This window comes from Neoarius graeffei, chromosome 12, assembly GCF_027579695.1.
Source record: "Neoarius graeffei isolate fNeoGra1 chromosome 12, fNeoGra1.pri, whole genome shotgun sequence".
Classification (NCBI taxonomy): domain Eukaryota; kingdom Metazoa; phylum Chordata; class Actinopteri; order Siluriformes; family Ariidae; genus Neoarius; species Neoarius graeffei.
Window position 1 is genome coordinate 46719206 of NC_083580.1, and position 19547 is coordinate 46738752.

Here is a 19547-nt window from a genome sequence, read left to right on the forward strand (position 1 = left end):
TGCATTCCTGGACAGCCCGCCCACACATGAAGTTTGTGCCAAAACTGCAAGCAAAAAGTCAGGGAGCGCAAACGAGAGCTGGAATCGCAACCAAAATAAATTACGTCAAACAAAACTGAGAAAGATGCGGAACAAAAATAAAAGGTTTCTGAAGAGTCATAGACTGATATTTTGCACGATTACACGAATAATTTGTTTGCCAGTCTAAAAAAATTGACTTTTTTTCCTTTTTTGTATTTTGATTTGTCGTTTTTGTTTGATATTTTAAAAGTATTGTATGAACATTTTGGCACAAAATTGATTCCATATGCCAACAGACTACAGACTTTTTTCAGGGAAGATGACACTGGAGAGGTCCATGGTCCTCCTTGTGTTATTCAAGGAAGGAGCACGGCAAACCAGAGAATCGAATGTTGGTGGGGGACGCATAGGAGACAGAATGTGGACTACTGGCGTGACGTCTTCAGAGTTCCAAGCTACGGGTGATTTCAGTGGTGATTTTATCGACAAGGGTCTTATTCAATTCTGTTTCCTAAAGATTATACAGGTAATCAATCAACACATGATAGGCTATTTAGTTTGAGAGTAAAAACGGTTGGAATAAAGTCGTGGGTGTGTGCATAATTGTGTGCGTAACAGTTTGGCCAGTGCGCACGCAGCCAGGCCAATTTGCAATCTATTAAACCCATGTGTGTATTGAATCATACTTGTATATCATGCTTCTCACTCTCAGTGCCTGCCTTACAGGACGAGCTGGACACAGTGGTGCAAATGTGGGACAACCATCGCATTCGTCCGGGGAGGAATGGGCGTGATCTCTACCATGGCAAGCCAATGATGATGTACAACATACCTGAGCTGTATCATCATGGGCGGATCTACCGGGGTGGCATAGGGTGGCAAAATGCCACCCTAAAAGAAAGCCTTGCCCCCCCTGCTGCCACCCCAGTTGGCAGCGACGAATTCAAAGAAAAATTATGGCCAATTTGACATTTACGTGCGTGAATTTCCAATGTCCGACTGCGGCGAATGCAGCCAGAGATTGGTTGTTTTGGAAAATTGAGAGCCGCGAAGCGAGGGAGCCAGGAGTCGCGAGGAAAGGAGACACGGGAGGACAGAGGTAAAAGCTGATTAACTATCTATCAAGAAATGAAATTATAATGAATGTACAGTGCTAGCATAGTTGCGATGCTGATTTTGAGAGGATAAAAATCAGGTTGGAGAACGTTATTTAGCTAACTATACATGTAAGGCCAAAAAAAAAAAGTGTGTTTCCGGTAACCCGACCAATTGAGAATTTCCGCGTTGAAATTGCCAACCGTAAAGTTTTTATTACAAATTTCCCTCGATATTTTAGTGTAAGCAGCGTTAGTTTGTCATAATTTTTTGTTTCAACGCATTCAAGTTGTGAAAGAAACGATAAAAAGTAAAATGTTTCGCCACTTCTATCAGCCCTCCTGCATAAACATGGAAGCGCACTTGTATACTGAAGGAGGAAGGGAAAACTGAGCCGAGGTGCCATTTTGAATCCTCATTCAAGGCTGTAATGCAAATTGCTTCCTCTTCAGTATACAAGTGCACTTCCATGGCAGGGAAAAACACTACATTTTGCTGCCTATGTAGTCCCCTATTTATACAAATAGGAGTCATTCAGGATTCAGCCATGTTTTTGCTCGGTGTTTTTGCTCGACCCAAGTTCTACAGTAGGCTAGGCTAGGCCGTCTGCTTTTAATGGAAGTAGCCTAGTCTAGGACGTTATTTTCACGTTATTACATGAAAATATCATGAAATAACGTGACAAGTTCGTATCATGAAATTACGTGATGTTATGTTATTACATGATAAATATATTGTAAAAATGTTGTAACGGCCAAAGTAGAATTCATATAGATGTGAATTACAATTTATGTTACATGGTATATATAATTTCATTTGAGTGTGTAATTTCATATAAGTAGTTTATTTCATGATTAAGATGATGAATAATATGTGGCAAGGTTAAAAGAATCAGAATTCATATGCTAAGAATTAGAACAAGAATTAGAACTGTCTCACACTTCTCAAGAATTAGAATTAGAATTCATTCAGCTATATAAGAACGGTCTCGCGCTTCTCAGGGTAGATCTCGAGAAGCCGTGGAAGCGAACAGTTTTTCTTATCTGACTCTCTGACTCTCTGATATTGACTCACCGACTCTCTGTATCTTAGAACCTTTGTAATAGTTAAACGAGGATTAAAGTTCAACTTTCAGGACATTTCAAGTGGATTTATTGCAAGGCACACGGACACTGAGAGTGGAAACAGTTACTTTGGGACAGAGACTTCGTCAGCATAAGCTATAGCACTTTTCTCAAGGTCTCACTACGAACGAGCCTCTACAATAGTAAGAAAAACTCGCTTGACATCGGATTACAAAACGCTGGAGAGGTTCGCTGAAACTGGGAAGAAGATTCATCGAGGGATTTACCGAGGGACTTCTGAACTAGCGCGATCGCGCGCTACACTCGTGGCTGGTGATTGACAAGTGGACGTGGCTGCAACGTGACTGTTGCAAGTGGAATCGGAACAAAAATCCGGACCGACGTTCAAACCAATCATGACGGATGAAGAAGAAAAGACGGTAAGCCTTCCGAGGGAAAAACGTCAGCGTAAACCAACACAACGGTCATTGGAAAATAGTCTGCAGACAAGAATTGACTCCAGAAGAGCAAAGCTAAAGAAACTGACTGAGAAAAAAAAACGAATTGCGTGGTTTAATGGATAATGATGCAAACGTGGAAAATATAAAAAAGAAAGTGTTAACCGAGTATGAAGAGCTGATAGGAGAATTCAGTAAGATAAATGCTGATGTCAAAGACCTGTACAGTCAACTTGGATACATAGAGAATATGAATGCAGATCAAAGTGAGTGGTTTCAGCCAAGATATGATAAGCAATGCAATTTTGCGCAAGAGGTTATATCATGGATACTGGATGCAACGCATCGCATAGAAGAGTCTGAAAGAGTGAACAATGAGGTAAATCCTGAAGATAGTGTTTCAGTTACATCCAGAAAGAGTAAAAAGGCCAAGTCTGTCTCTTCTGCTTCTGTAGTATCATCGGTTCGCTCTGAGCGCTTAAAAGTTGAAATGGAGAAAGCCGCTTTGTTAACCGAGACAGCTGTGTTGACACAGAAAAGGGCTTTGGAAGAGCAGGAGCTACGGCTCAAAGCTGAAAAGGAAGAGCAGGAGCTACGGCTCAAAGCTAAAAAAGAAGAGTTGGAGTTACAAGCAAAGCTTGCTGCGTCGAATGCAAGATTAGCAGTGTTAAGAAAATATGAAGACTCAGATGTGTCAAGCGGCTCTAAAGGCAGTAGAGTGGATTCACTGACGGCTACTCGGAGACAACATGTCAGCCACAATAGGAGCAGTGGGGCTAGTAATGTATCTCAGCGTAGCCATAGTAGTGGAATAGCTGCCGATGCAACGCCTGTTGTGCGACAAGAGCCTGTTACTTCAAAGGGCAATTCTGCAAACACAGACAACCTGGCTTCTGTCATGCAACGTCAAAATGAGATAACTGAGAGTCTAATAAAGCAACAAAAGCTATCTACATTGCCATCGCCGAATATTCCAGTTTTTAAAGGAGATCCAATGGAATACCATCTATTCATGAGAGCTTTCGAGCATTGCATAGAAAACAAGACTGAAAACAGCAAAGATTGGCTTTATTATTTGGAACAGCACACATGTGGTCAGCCTAATGACTTAGTGCGCAGCTGTTTTCATATGGACCCTGAACGGGGCTACCCTGAAGCCAAGAAATTATTAAAGGAGCGCTTTGGTGACAAATATAAGATCTCGATGGCATACCTGGACAAGGCTTTAAATTGGCCTACTATCAAGTCGGACGACGCTAAGGCACTTGAAGCATATGCTCTGTTTCTGATCAACTGTAACAATGCAATGTCGGATCTAGAGTACTTGGATGAGATGGAGAATGCTGTGAACATGCGCACAGTCATCTCCAAGCTCCCATACAGGCTGAGGGAGAAATTCAGGAGTGTCGCCATTGACATTCAGAAGAAAGATCGGCGAACAAAGTTCCAAGACGTGGTGTCATTTGTAACCAAACAGGCTGAAATGGCAGCACACCCTGTGTTTGGTGAAATCTCAGGTCAAACAAAGCGCCAACCTGAAAAACCAGCTGGCAAGAAAACCATCATAACGCTAGCCACTGAAGCTAAAGAGCAGAGGGTAGTGAAAGATGTTGCTGGTGCCGAGAACAAGAAAGCTAAAGAGAAGAAACCAAACATGAACATGGCTTTCGTGAAACCGTGCATCTTCTGTCAGGGAGAGCATACCATGGAACAGTGCAAGAAACTTCAAAAAAAGCTGCACAAAGAAAAATTGGAATTCCTTAAGAGTAAAGGACTCTGCTACAGCTGTCTTATAGGAGGACACATGAGCAGTGCCTGTGAAGAAAAGAAGAGCTGTGAGATGTGTTCAGCTAAACACCCTACACTGTTACACATAAAGCAGAAACCTAAAGACATAACAAAAGAAGACACTTCAAGGGAGGAACCAAAAAAGGAGTCTTTACAGGAAGAACAAACTGTGGTCAGTGGATTCGTGGATGCAGGGGAAACTTGCTCTCAGATGGGGGCCGGGGGTGCAGGAACCGTCCTCGCCATTGTTCCGGTGAGAGTGAAGGCAAAGAAAGGCAACAAGGTGCTGACCTGTTATGCGTTCCTGGATCCAGGGAGCAACGCCTCCTTTTGCACTAACAAGCTAGCCAACAACCTTAACCTGCAAGGAAAAAATGTGAACATCCTACTTACTACTATGGGAGACCAAAAGACCATCTCGTGCAAGGTGTTGCCAGACCTAGAAGTCAGCAGTCTGGAGGGGGATGACTTTGTCGGGCTCACTGGTGTGTTTACGCAAAGGGCCATACCTGCTAGTCAGGAGAATATCCCAACCCAAGAGGACGTGGATAGGTGGCCACACTTACAAGGTGTACAAATTCCATTGATCAAGGCGGATATCGATCTTCTAATTGGGACTGATGTCGCAAAGGCTTTAGAGCCAAAAGAGGTAATCTGCAGCGTGAAAGATGGGCCGTATGCAGTACGTACAGTCTTGGGATGGACAGTGAACGGGCCACTGCGTGAGAACATCGGAAGCTGGTCAAAGGACGGATACCCACAGATCCAAATGAATCGGATATCGGTGGCTCGACTTGAAGAATTGTGGACCCAGCAATTCAAATATGATTTTCCCGAGAATGCTCAAGGAGAGCAGCTTGAGATGTCAAAGGAAGATCAACTGTTTATGGACAGAGTCACCACATCCACAAAACTGGTTGACGGTCACTACTCTATCGGATTGCTATTGAAGAACAAAGATGTGAAAATGCCTAACAATAGAGCAATGACAGAGCAACGAGCGCTCAACATGAAAAAGAAGCTTCAGAGAAACCAGACGTTCCGAGAGGAATACGTCAGCTTCATGAACCAGGTCATAGCCAAGGGATACGCCGTCAAGGTCCCAGACAAAGAGCTTAACAGGAGCGATGGAAAGGTGTGGTTTATTCCACATCATGCTGTCTACCACCCCAAGAAGCATAAACTTCGAGTGGTATTCGACTGCGGCGCTTCATATCAGGGAACCACACTCAATGAGCAACTACTGCAAGGGCCTGACATGACAAGCAGTCTGGTTGGAGTCTTAACACGATTTCGTCAGGAGCCAATCGCAGTTATGGCAGATGTGGAGGCCATGTTCCACCAGGTCAAGGTCCCATCTGAAGACGCAGACCTTCTCAGGTTTTTATGGTGGCCTGACGGGGATATCTCAAAGGAGCTGCAGGAGTACAGAATGGAGGTACACTTGTTCGGAGCCACCTCTTCACCCAGCTGTGCAAACTATGCGCTGAGAAGATGTGCCGAGGACAACAGGAGTACTTTTGATGCAGCAGCTGTGGAGACAGTGTTGAACAATTTTTACGTCGACGATTGTCTAAAATCAGTTAACTCAGAACAGGAAGCGATCAAGCTACTCCACGACTTGACGGCCATTTGTCAAACAGGAGGCTTTAGACTGACAAAATGGACGACCAACAGTCGAAACGTGCTGTTAACCATTCCGCTTGAGGACCGAGCAACAGAAGTCAAAGATCTTGATCTCGACCAGGACTCACTCGCCATCAAGAGAGCCTTGGGAGTACAATGGTGCATCCGGTCAGATCATTTCAAGTTTCAGGTGAACATCGAGCAGAAGCCTTTTACCAGGAGAGGAATCCTGTCTACAATGAGCTCTGTCTATGATCCACTAGGAATGTTGTCACCAGTCATACTACCTGCTAGAAACATCTTGTAAGAATTGTGTAGACTAAGAACAGCCTGGGATGACACTGTGCCAGAACACCTCGCACAACAATGGACTAAGTGGACTGAAGAACTCCAACAGCTCACTGACTTTCGAGTAACACGATGCTTTAAGCCACCTGGATTTGGCAAAACTGTGCAAGCTCAACTGCATCATTTTTGTGACGCATGTGAAATAGGCTATGGTACTGTCACGTACTTAGTCCAGAAGAATAGCAGCAACCAAGTACACTGTTCATTCGTCTTGGGGAAGGCAAGGGTCGCCCCTCTGAAACCAACTACCATCCCGCGGTTGGAGCTGACGGCGGCTGCCTTAGCTGTGAAGGTGGATGTCATGCTGAAGAAAGAGCTTCAGTTGCTGCTATCAGATTCCAAGTTTTGGACAGACAGTACCGCCGTACTCAAGTACATAGCCAAGGAGATAGAGGATCATGGCTAATGGGAAGAATCGTGAAGACTGTGGAGGATGAACATGGAGTCGTCCGCAAGGTTCGAGTCAAGACGAAGATGAATGAACTTGAGCGGCCGATCACCAAACTCTGCCTGCTTCAAGAAGCAGAATGAAAAGGACTGTTAAGTACATTCAATGTTGTAATTGTTTCTAGGATAGAAAGCAATTAGGGGCCGGGTATGTAACGGCCAAAGTAGAATTCATATAGATGTGAATTACAATTTATGTTACATGGTATATATAATTTCATTTGAGTGTGTAATTTCATATAAGTAGTTTATTTCATGATTAAGATGATGAATAATATGTGGCAAGGTTAAAAGAATCAGAATTCATATGTTAAGAATTAGAACAAGAATTAGAACTGTCTCACACTTCTCAAGAATTAGAATTAGAATTCATTCAGCTATATAAGAACGGTCTCGCGCTTCTCAGGGTAGATCTCGAGAAGCTGTGGAAGCGAACAGTTTTTCTTCTCTGACTCTCTGATATTGACTCACCGACTCTCTGTATCTTAGAACCTTTGTAATAGTTAAACGAGGATTAAAGTTCAACTTTCAGGACGTTTCAAGTGGATTTATTGCAAGGCACACGGACACTGAGAGTGGAAACAGTTACTTTGGGACAGAGACTTCGTCAGCGTAAGCTATAGCACTTTTCTCAAGGTCTCACTACGAACGAGCCTCTACAAACGTGATAACTTTGTTAACAATATCTTTTCATGGAATTACTTGATTCTAAGCCAATTTTTTTTGAGTGTGGCAGCAATACGCTTCCGTAGATCATAACTCGAACTCTCGCGATATTTTTTTTATTCGTTTAAAGATTTAAAACACTTTTATTTTATTATGATGTGTGGTATAAAGGATTCTGTGCCAAAATACTATTTTGTAAGATGTTAACGTGTGTTAATTTTTTTGAACAAAATAAAAAAAAAATTAAGAAAATACATTTTTCCTACCTACCGACCTTATTTTAGTATTTCGTGTTACCTGAAACACACTATCTTTTTTTTTTTGGCCTAATGTTAGCTAGGTCTGACATTAGTTTTGTGTAAAGTCGGCCACAAAAGTTAATATTGATTCAACGTCTGTCAAGGAAAACATTGCTATTGGCTGAAGCTTATGATTCAAATATTGAGGATCTTAAACATGAGTTACATCAGACGAGGAGAGTACTAGACAGAAAAAAGGGGGAACAGGAGAGTCCTACCACTCTCATGGAGTTCACTCAGTTTTTGGACCCATACCAAGATTTTTTTTTTTTGAGTTGTTCAGGTTGTGTAAAATAGCGGTTGTCTTGCCTGTGAGCAGTGCATCCTCTGAACGAAGTTTTTCATCTCTCAGGCTCATAAAGACTTATTTGCGGTCGACTATGACAGAAAAGAGACTATCAAGCTTGGCTGTACTCAGCATTGAATCAAAGCGCACAAAAGCATTAGATCTTGATAAATTTGTGAAGCGTTTTGCTGAGCAACATGGAAATCGCCGCATTCAGCTGTTGTAGGCATGACAAGTTCATGTTATGCTCACTGGTGAGCCTTTACAAAGCGTGAGAAAAAAAAACTATAAAATGTGACACTGGTGTAAATGGTTTAAATCATGCTGAACTTGAAGCAGTGTTGTTATTGTTGTTGTTTTTTAGTGTCTGTTCTTTTGCATATACAGTATAAAACTGTCCAGAAACGGTATAGACCTCATCTGAGAATGTGTGTTCTTCGTGAACAATAAAAGCATGAGATTAAGTTTATCTGTATGAGTTTGTAAATGGCAGCCCGTGCCCTTTTGTAGTGTGTACATACTATTTGTCATCAAACTGTGATAACTGTGATTAAATTCAGTATATATACCGTAAAATACCAAATAATAGCCCGGGCGATTATTTGTCTCAATCACGTAAGAGACCCGGCGCGTATTAGAGACTAGGCGGCTATTTGGAACAGGCGATTAATTCCTTCTTCACAAACACCTTCCCCAAAATCTACCTCAAAACGGGGAAAAAATCATTCTCAGATAGGCCTACTTTTAACCAGTATAACTTACAGTTTGTTTAGAGTTAGATTACAGATAGCACGGTGCCGACTTCGGGGAATTCTGAAGACGCAGAATGCATCTTCGCATGGCACAGTCGGGGTGGATAAAGGATAAATCACACACCTTTTCCTGTTAATGACTAGTTAAGTGCATGCTTTACAAAATAATCAAGAAACCACACCATTGTCTGTGCGCAGCACTGTGATTTAATTACTCTGCAAAGTTATGGTCACTTGCTATCACCCTCACCCATGCAGCCTCCACCCTTTGCGCTTCGCGATGTCTGTCAATCTGAAATTGCATGGAGGGCGCGACGTTGAAGCAACATAATTAGGGTGCGAAGTGTCAAACCAAAGGGTTTTTTCTTATGCTGAAAAATAAGTGACCTGCAGTGGCTACATACTGTCATCTTGCATCACGTTTCTCTCCAAGACGTCTCCCTATTTGGCGGATATGAGCCTATTCCCCGAGTGAGTTGGTACGGTGGCTCGACCCCGTAGAAAACTTAAAGTTCGGATGAAAGTTAGTTGAATAGGTTACTGACTTGTAGGCCTACATGTTGCCTGCCTGACGCGTGCTTCTGCCCAACTTGCACGACAGATTACTTGTTGAAAAGGCCCCTTGGATTAGATTGGCCGCGAGCAGACTGAAATGCATGTTAGAACGCTCTCACCTTTTTTGTAAAGCGTCTTCCAGATCCGAATGGGTAAGGGCAAGTGAAATGGTATAAGGTCTTTAATAAAACTCAGTGTGTGCTTTGACGCATGCATTCGGCAATTTAGGTCGTTTAACAGAAGCAGCAGTCCAACCTTGGAAACCCGCAGTCCTCAATGTCACCACACACGCTGGCTTTCGTTGGGTATACCCAAAGGGGTGGCTAAGACATCTGTCAAAAGTTACGGAGTTGCATTCCTCAAGAAATATTACGGTAGACCAAGATTATAACATTGAAATGGCATGTTTATTATCACGTAACAAAATGTTGTAAACAGTATTATAGAAATAATTTCATTCATTCATTCATTCATTCATTCATTCATTCATATTGTTTCGGTAGAAAACTATGCAATGCAAAATCGTTTAAACACCAGAAAACCAGAAAAGTGCTGGGCCTCAAGATTCTAGATAGAACGTTCGGACGCTTTTTTTTTTTTTTAGACCCCGGCGAGTATTCGGAACCGGCCTTTATTTGTCACAACACACGCGTACACCCGGCCGTTAAAGGGAACTCGGCGGTTAATTGGAACTCGGCTATTATTTGGTATTTTACGGTATGTCTGTAATACATTGCCACCCCTCAAAAATTCCTGCCCCCCTCTTGCCACCCCATAAATATTTTTCTAGATCCACCCCTGTGTATCATGCACAGAATTATTTGCATCCAGTTGAAATGGACAAAATTAACGCAATCCTAGGTGAAGACATCTGCCAGTGGAAAACAGATATTCCATGTGACATTGACCTACATGACTTATGCTTGCTGGTGATGGAACAACACAACTTGACTCGTCGCCCTGATGCTGAAGGAGCCATTAAACTCTACAAAGACCTGAGGCCATTGATAAAGGCACTCCTGGAAGAAGCTGATGACTGATCTAACAGCTGATGACCGATCTAACTGTTTCTGTTGTATATGTTCTTGCTAAGGTCATGATTTCAGTAAACTTACACTTGACATCAGGGATGCAAACACAACCATGGTCAAAAAAGAGTGAGGTAGCGCGGCGACGCGGACCCCCCCACACACACACACACACAAAATATCAGTCAGACTTCATTACGGTCCATCCCGACACAAACGAATTTCGCTTCGTTCTCATTGACTTTGAAAGGAGGCGAAATTCGCCAATGTTTTTGCTTAATTTAGACAGCCTAAGTAACTGTAATGTTGTGGCTACCATAGGGCTGCACGATTATGGAAAAAATGATAATCACGATTATCTTGATCAAAATTGTAATCACGATTATTAATCACAATTATTCTTGATGTTAGGGAAACCACTTAAATTTTATTTCACTATATTCAAACAAACAATATGAACAGCTTTCAGTGCAGAATGAAATTTAAAAGAGAAATTCTGATTTCCAAATGACAAATAAATGAAATTTATCCAAGAAATTACCAAAGGATGAAGGAACTGAAAACTCAATTGCAACAATTACATAGCATTATACTGAGGCCTACAAGTTTTTAGCTAGAAAGACCAGCCTATCAACATGCTCTGGCTTTAAACATGAGCGAAGGCAGGTCACAGCATTGCCTCCAGCGCTAAATAGTCTGTTGTTCCGACATAGTTAGCTTTTCTCTCTCACCTCAATCTGTTACCTACTCTCACGCCATTAGGGGGCGAACCGACGCATGTAAGGTTTCATTACTGTCACTTGGCTTGCTTGCTTATTTAGGCGGAGTAATGAAACCTTACATGCGTCGGTTCGCCCCCTAATGGTTTGGCGGAGTACTGGTCAAAAAGTGCTTGATCAAATATGCAGCAGAGCTCGCATTTTAAATGGAAATAAATCGCGATTTTCATTTCATTTAATCGTGGCAGCCAAAATCGCGATTTTTGATTAAATTCGATTAATTGTGCAGCCCTAGGCTACCATGGATGGATGTATGCACCACGAACTCATATAACACACACATCAAATCAAAATCAAATCAAGTTTATTTGTATAGCGCTTTTAACAATAAACATTGTCGCAAAGCAGCTTTACAGAATTTGAACGACTTAAAACATGAGCTAATTTTATCCCTAATCTATACCCAATGAGCAAGCCTGTGGCGACAGTGGCAAGGAAAAACTCCCTCAGACGACATGAGGAAGAAACCTCGAGAGGAACCAGACTCAAAAGGGAACCCATCCTCATTTGGGCAACAACAGACAGCCTGACTATAATATTAACAGTTTTAACAGGTATAATCCTCAACTGTCCTCATGGGGCTGTCCTTCACAGGAGCGGTGCGATAAAACTCTGACCAGACACAGGGCACCAGGATGGATCAAGCAGGTCCGAGGGGCAGAAGAGGCCAGCATCTCAATCCCAGGATCAACATGTAACTCAGAGGGACAGATTGGGGGGGGGGGGGGGGGGGGAGAGAAAGAAAACACAGGTTGTTAGGTATGCCCTAAAAATGACAAGTATTAAATCGTGTGGTAGGCTCGCAGAGACGAGAGTCTTTACATCAGGCATAACACAACAATGGCATGTTAATATGGTAAAAAAAATATCATGACCTGCTCTGGCTGGATGCTTGATTGGGTGATGGGAGCACACTCCTCAGCAATGATGAGATGCAGATGGGACCCTTAGGGCTGGCCAAGACAATTCAGTTACATTTCACCGGGTCTGGGACATGCGACAGAATGTCTGACGGCCGATTCCCTGCAGGCTACGATAGCCAGTCGAGGTCTCCACCCTCTCCACCAAAAGATTTCCTGTTGACTCCATGTAACTCAGAGGGACAGATTTGGGGTGGGGGGGGGAAAAGAAAACACAGGTTGTTAGGTATGCCCAATGTCACCTGAATAAGTAGGAGCAGTATACATATTGCACCGAGTACAAGCAGGGACTCCGGCAACTAACTATGACAGCATAACTAAAAGGAGAGAGCCAGAAGGTAACACAGGCATGAGGGAGCCCCGGGACATAAAGCAGCCAGTCACTACACCGTCAACAAACTCGAGTGAGCAAGCGAGTGGGGACTGACAGCATCCATACATCCCAGTTTACCAAAACACTCTATGTCTGAGGACCCTCCAGATCTACTCCTTTACCTCATAAACACCATTAACAAAAGGCTTGACTAAACAGATATGTTTTCAGCCTAGACTTAAATGCTGAGACTGTGTCTGATTCCCGAATATTACTTGGAAGGCTGTTCCATAACTGTGGGGCTTTGTAAGAAAAGGCTCTGCCCCCTGATGTAGCCTTCACTATACGAGGTACCAGCAGATAGCCTGCACCTTTTGATCTAAGTAGGTGTGGTGGGTCATAGAGGAGCAGAAGTTCACTCAGGTACTGTGGTGCGAGACCATTTAGTGCTTTAAAGGTCAATAGTAGTATTTTATAATCAATACAAAATTTGATTGGGAGCCAATGCAGTGTGGATAAGACAGGGGTGATGTGGTCATATTTTCTAGTTATAGTAAGGACTCTTGCTGCTGCATTTTGAACTAACTGGAGCTTGTTTATGCACTTATTGGAACATCCAGACAGTAAGGCATTACAATAATCCAACCTGGAGGTAACGAAACCATGGACTAGTTTTTCTGCATCATGCAATGACATTAAATTTCTTATCTTTGCAATATTTCTGAGATGAAAGAAAGCTATCCGGGTGATGTTATCAATGTGAGTTTCGAATGAAAGACTGGGGTCAATAATCACTCCGAGGTCTTTTACTGCTGCACATGAAGAAACAGAAAGGCCATCCAGAGTCACTGTGTAATCAGAAAACTTACTTCACATGGGTTACACATGGGTTAAACATTACCATTTGATCACTCGATGTTCTAAAATAGCAGCTAGTCGGGTGCTAATGGTTAGCATTTAACTAAGCCAGACAGCCACAAGCTTTAATAAGACCAATTCTTGCACGTATAGAACGGTATTACGGCACTTAAATATTATCTAGGAACAAAAAACAAAAAAGTCATTAAACCATGTAGACACTACGTTGAGAACATATACAGTCATCATGCAACTCCTCAAATAACATTACGTTTTTCAGGCGTTTTTTACCCCAAGGATAAGTCATGGCTAATATGGTTAGATGAAGGAGGCTAGGTTACGAGAGACAAAGTTAATATATATATATATATATATATATATATATATATATATATATATATATATATATATACACACACACACAATTATTTTAACACTTAGGCTTTGATTGTAGACGAGTAAATAACTTCCACTTCAACGCTGATCGTTTACTCCCAGTCACCGAGGCTCCAAAGAAATACACACTAGTAGATGAAATTCAGCAAGTTGATAAATGAACACACCGATCTGAGGAAAAGCCCGGGAGTCACGTTCCTTAGCAACCAGATTGCCCAGCCATCGGTTCCATCCACTGACAGTGTAGCAGCTAGCAGTTTGTAACGGAACGCTGTTGAATATTATAATAGCAGCTACACTGTCAATCTTATTGTCAATGGTTCCATATATCCACTGGGGGAACCAAACGTTGTATGGTCTGCACAGTACTCGGGTCTATCATTACTACCAGAGTGGATTACCGGAGAGCAAACCCCCCCCCAAAAAAAACTCTTCGGATCTGCACGAATTACACAAGTCGCCCAAAATGCCAGGGAAAAAGCGGAATGCGCCGAAAAGCGCGCCGTTTGCATGCCTGTGACATGTCAGCTGATTGTCTTTTTTGCTAGTGTATATATCTTTTATTTTGCATGTATATTGTGGATTTGAAAGACAGTATTTCCTCAGCACACTGTAGTGAGATTAAACTCAAATGACAATAAGTGACTAACTTATGCAGACAATCAAATGATTCCAAGGGGTTCAAAAACTTTCAACTTTGAATGTATTTAAGAAGTGCAAGGAAGGGCAGCATACAGTATCATCAAAACTGAAGTCAGCAATATTACACAATCCACAGTAATGTGTGTAACGGTGAGTTCAGAAAATACTGCAGCAGGAAGATTTTAAGATGACATACAATAGTCACACGGTCATTGCTGTTCAGACATTTAAAATGTTATGTCAGCAACAAAAGGCAGAACAAGTAATAATTCAGAAAAATACTGCATCAGGAAGAACATTTGAGTTCTTATAAGTTGAGTGTGAGGGAAGCATATCATTCAACAACTATCATGACTATTGCAAAACTGAAGTCAGCAATATCACACAATCCACAGTAATGTGTGTAAAAACGAGTTCAGAAAATACTGCAGCAGAAATATATTACAGTAATTTTAGGATGAAATTCAATAGTCAATGTCATTGCAGGTTTTAAAACATTAAAACATTTAAAACGTTATGTCAGCAATAAAAGGCAGAACAAGTTGTAATTCCATCAGGAAGAACATTTGCATTCTTATAAGTTGAGTAATGCAACATTCAGAAAATACTGAATCAGAAAGAACATTCAGGAGTTATTACATAAGGCAAGGCAAGGCAAGTTTATTTATATAGCACATTTCATACACAGTGGCAGTTCAATGTGCTTTACAGAAGTAAAAGCAAAACAGTAAGCAATAGAAAATAAAATTACATAAAATAAACGGGGAAGAAAAATAATAAGAATTAAACAATAGTAGAAATAAAATAATAAAATGAAATAAAAGTTCAATTAAAAAAAACAGCAGAATAAAATAGAATAAAAGTTAAGTAAAATTTAAAACATGCAGAGACTGTAAAGTAAAGAGTTTAAAACATGTAGAGATGACAATATTAATGATTTAGCAGAAAGCATCTGAAAACAGCTTGGTCTTTAACCTAGATTTGAAGCTGTCAACAGCAGGAGCATTTTTGATGTCCTCTGGCAGTTGGTTCCATAGCTGTACTGCATAGTAGCTAAAAGCTGCTTCACCACACTTTGTTTTAACAACAGGTTTTAACAGTAAATTTTTCTGCTGCGATCTGGTAGATCTGATTCGGTTAGGCGGCTGCAACATATCAGAGAGGTAATTGGGCCCTGTACCATTTAGAGATTTGTACACCAGCAGCAATGCTTTAAAGTCAATTCTGTAGCTTACTGGAAACCAGTGAAGGGACCTTAGAATTGGAGTAATGTGCTCTGTTCTTTTTGTTCGTGTGAGAACCCTAGCTGCTGCATTTTGAACCAGCTGAAGTCGTTTGATGGTCTTATTTGGCAGGCCTGTGAAAAGGCCATTGCAGTAATCAACCCTACTAGAGATGAAGGCATGTATAAGTTTTTCCAGATCATTTTTTGACATAAGTCCTCTTAGTTTGGAAATGTTTTTTAGGTGATAAAATGCTGTTTTAGTGATTGCTTTCATGTGACTGTCAAAGTTTAGCTCGCTGTCAATGAAAACACCAAGATTTTTAACCATTTTTTTTGTTTTAATCCCCTTTGTGTCAAGAATAGTGGTAATCCTGAGTCTTTCATCTTTTTTTCCAAATAGAATTACTTCTGTTTTATCTGTGTTCAGCTGAAGAAAATTTTGTGATATCCAGTTGTTGATTTGATCGATACACTGGTAGAGACATTCAAGGGGGGCATAATCATTAGGTGATAGAGCAAAATAAATTTGGGTGTCATCTGCATAGCAGTGATACAAAATTGAATTGTTCTTGATAATTTGTCCAAGTGGGAGCATATAAAGGTTGAATAGTAATGGTCCAAGAATCGACCCCTGGGGGACACCACAGGTCAAGGACATTGATGTTGAGGAACAATTTCCCATGGTAACAAAGAAGCTTCTATCTTTTAAGTATGATTTTAACCAATTGATAACTTTACCACTCAACCCAACCCAGTGTTCAAGTCGATATAGCAGTATGTTGTGATCAACAGTATCAAAAGCTGCACTGAGGTCCAGTAATACCAGGACCGATGTTTTGCCTGCATCAGTATTAAGACGTATGTCATTTATAACTTTAATCAGCGCTGTTTCAGTGTTATGATTGGCACGAAATCCTGACTGAAAGTTATCAAAACAGCTGTTTGATATCAAGAAGGCAGTTAATTGATTGAAGACAATTTTTTCAAGGATTTTTCCGATGAATGGTAGATTTGATATTGGCCTGTAGTTATTTAATACTGAAGCATCCAGATTATTCTTTTTAAGTAGGGGCTTTACAACGGCTTTTTTCAGGGACACAGGAACAATGCCAGTCTCTAGGGATGTATTTATGATTTGAAGCACATCTGTAATTATAAGATGAAGAACAGACTTAAAAAAGTTGGTGGGCAGAATGTCCAATTCAGATGTTGAGGAATTGAGATTTTGTACAGTTTTTTCAAGAGTCTCATAATCAATTAAACAAAATTCTGACATTGTGTTGAAGTTATCTGTCTGTGTCACTGGTGATTGCAGTTTTTCAATTATTTGCAACTGAGATATATTATGAGCAATATTCTGCCGTATTTTATCAATTTTACCTTTGAAAAAGGATGCAAACTCATTGCATTTATTAACTGAGAGAAGTTCAGGTGCTAATTGTGGTGGGGGATTAGTTAGCTTCTCTACTGTTGAAAATAGCACACGGGCATTGTTCATATTCCTGTTGATGATGTTGGAGAAGAAAGACTGTTTTGCTTTATGAATTTCATAATTATATTTACAAAGCATCTCTTTATGGATTTGATAATGGATGTGAAGTTTAGATTTGCGCCATTTTCTTTCAGTCTTTCTACATTCTCTCTTTAGCAGTTTAACAGCTGGGTATTGCTTCCATGGTGCTTTCTGCTTATCATTGACTCTTTTAATTTTGAATGGAGCAATATCATCCATAATTTGGGTCATATTTAAATTAAAAATTTCCAGTAAATCATCTACAGAGTCTGACATTTTGGTTGAGATCCAAGAGAGAGCTTGCTCAAAAAGAACACGTGTTGTCATTTATGACTCTCCTACCCATAGTTGTTGAGCTGTTCTGAATGTGAGGAGACATAGAAACATCAGAGAAAACACAAAAATGATCAGATAAGGCCAGGTCAACAACAGTAGTAGAAACAGTAAGACCCTTTGTGATGACGAGGTCAAGGGTATGACCACGAGAGTGGGTCGGCCCCTGTACGTTGTACTAGGTTGAAGTTAAGTGCAAGTAGTTCTTTGGCATAAGTGTTTTCAGGATTATCTACATGCAAGTTAAAATCCCCAGATATAATAAGACAGTCAAACTCTAAGCAAATGACTGACAACAGTTCACCAAACTCTTCCAGAAAAACTTTGGCTGAATGTCTCGGAGGCCTGTAAATAGTTAATAATAATATGTTAGGGCGGCATGGTGGTGTAGTGGTTAGCGCTGTCGCCTCACAGCAAGAAGGTCCTGGGTTCGAGCCCCGGGGCCGGCGAGGGCCTTTCTGTGTGGAGTTTGCATGTTCTCCCCATGTCCGCGTGGGTTTCCTCCGGGTGCTCCGGTTTCCCCCACAGTCCAAAGACATGCAGGTTAGGTTAACTGGTGACTCTAAATTGACCGTAGGTGTGAATGTGAGTGTGAATGGTTGTCTGTGTCTATGTGTCAGCCCTGTGATGACCTGGCGACTTGTCCAGGGTGTACCCCGCCTTTTGCCCGTAGTCAGCTGGGATAGGCTCCAGCTTGCCTGCAACCCTGTAGAAGGATAAAGCGGCTAGAGATAATGAGATGAGATGAGATAATATGTTAGGAGAGCATGTAACAAATGCACATAAGTGTTCAAAGGATGTAAAATCACCAAGTGAGGATTGTTTACATTGAAAAGAGACTTTGAATATATTTGCGATCCCTCCACCTTTCCCCTGTCGGGTAACATTCATAAAATTAAAATTTGGGGGAGTTGCTTCAGTAAGGGTGGTAGCACTATTTGCTTGATCCAGCCAAGTTTCAGTTAGAAGCAAAAAATCAAGATTGTGTTTGCAGATAAGATCATTAATTAAAAATGACTTGTTTGAAAGTGATCTAACGTTCAGAAGAGCTAGCTTTACAGAAAGTCTAGAAGTAATATCCGCTTGGGCATTCTGATATTGTTTTGAAACAGGAAGGAGACTAGACTGGTTTACCCCCTGGGTTAAATATGCTCTATGTTTTCTATTTCTTATCAACACAGGAATAGAGAATGACATAGGCATACTGGGTCCCAGCTTGTTTTCAAAACTACACCCAATGCAGGGACCCACATCACATCATACAAGACTTTCTGTATGTTCCATTTGGTTTGATTTAAAATCATAGAATCCTGTCAAACAATCCTGTAAACAAGTACGCTGTCGTTGCAATTCAAACATTTTAAAAATAATGACAGCAACATGACAAAAGGCAGAAAAAAAAGAATCAGGAATGAAAAGTGGAATATTTCTCATAGATATTTTGATCACTGTATCTCCATCGGTAGAGACAAAGCCGGGCCAGTCTTCTGCGGAGGTGCCGCGGACTAATTTTGAAATTATCCCTTATTAAAAGACTTAATGCAATCTCTCCCTGTGTCAACCCCTGATCAAAATATTGCCTTATTAGGTGATTGATTATTCCAGACATTCTAATGACCAAAGTTACGTCTTTACAGAATGAGAAATAGCCCCAAAGTCAGCATATCACAAGTCTCTTGGCGTACCTGAATGAACCATTTCTCAGCTGTTTACTCGAGATCATGAAATAATTGTTTTGTTTTCTCGAGATCTCAAAATAACGGTTTTGTTTTCTCGAGATCTCGAATTAGTTGTGTTGTTTTCTCGAGATCCTGAATTAATTATGTCGTTATCTCGGGATAACTGTTTTGTTTTCTCGAGATCTCGAATTAGTTGTGTTGTTTTCTCGAGATCCTGAATTAACTATGTCATTATCTCAGGATAACGGTTTTGTTTTCTCAAGATCTCGAATTAGTTCTGTTGTTTTCTCGAGATCTTGAATTAATTATGTCGTTATCTCGGGATAACAAGGTGAATAAAAAAAAGATTATATGAAGGGCCTCGATAACAAGGTGAATAAAAAAAAGGATTATATGAAGGGCCTCTCTCGGCTTCCGTATCGTATGATAGTGTTACATAGCCAGTTTTTTTTTTTT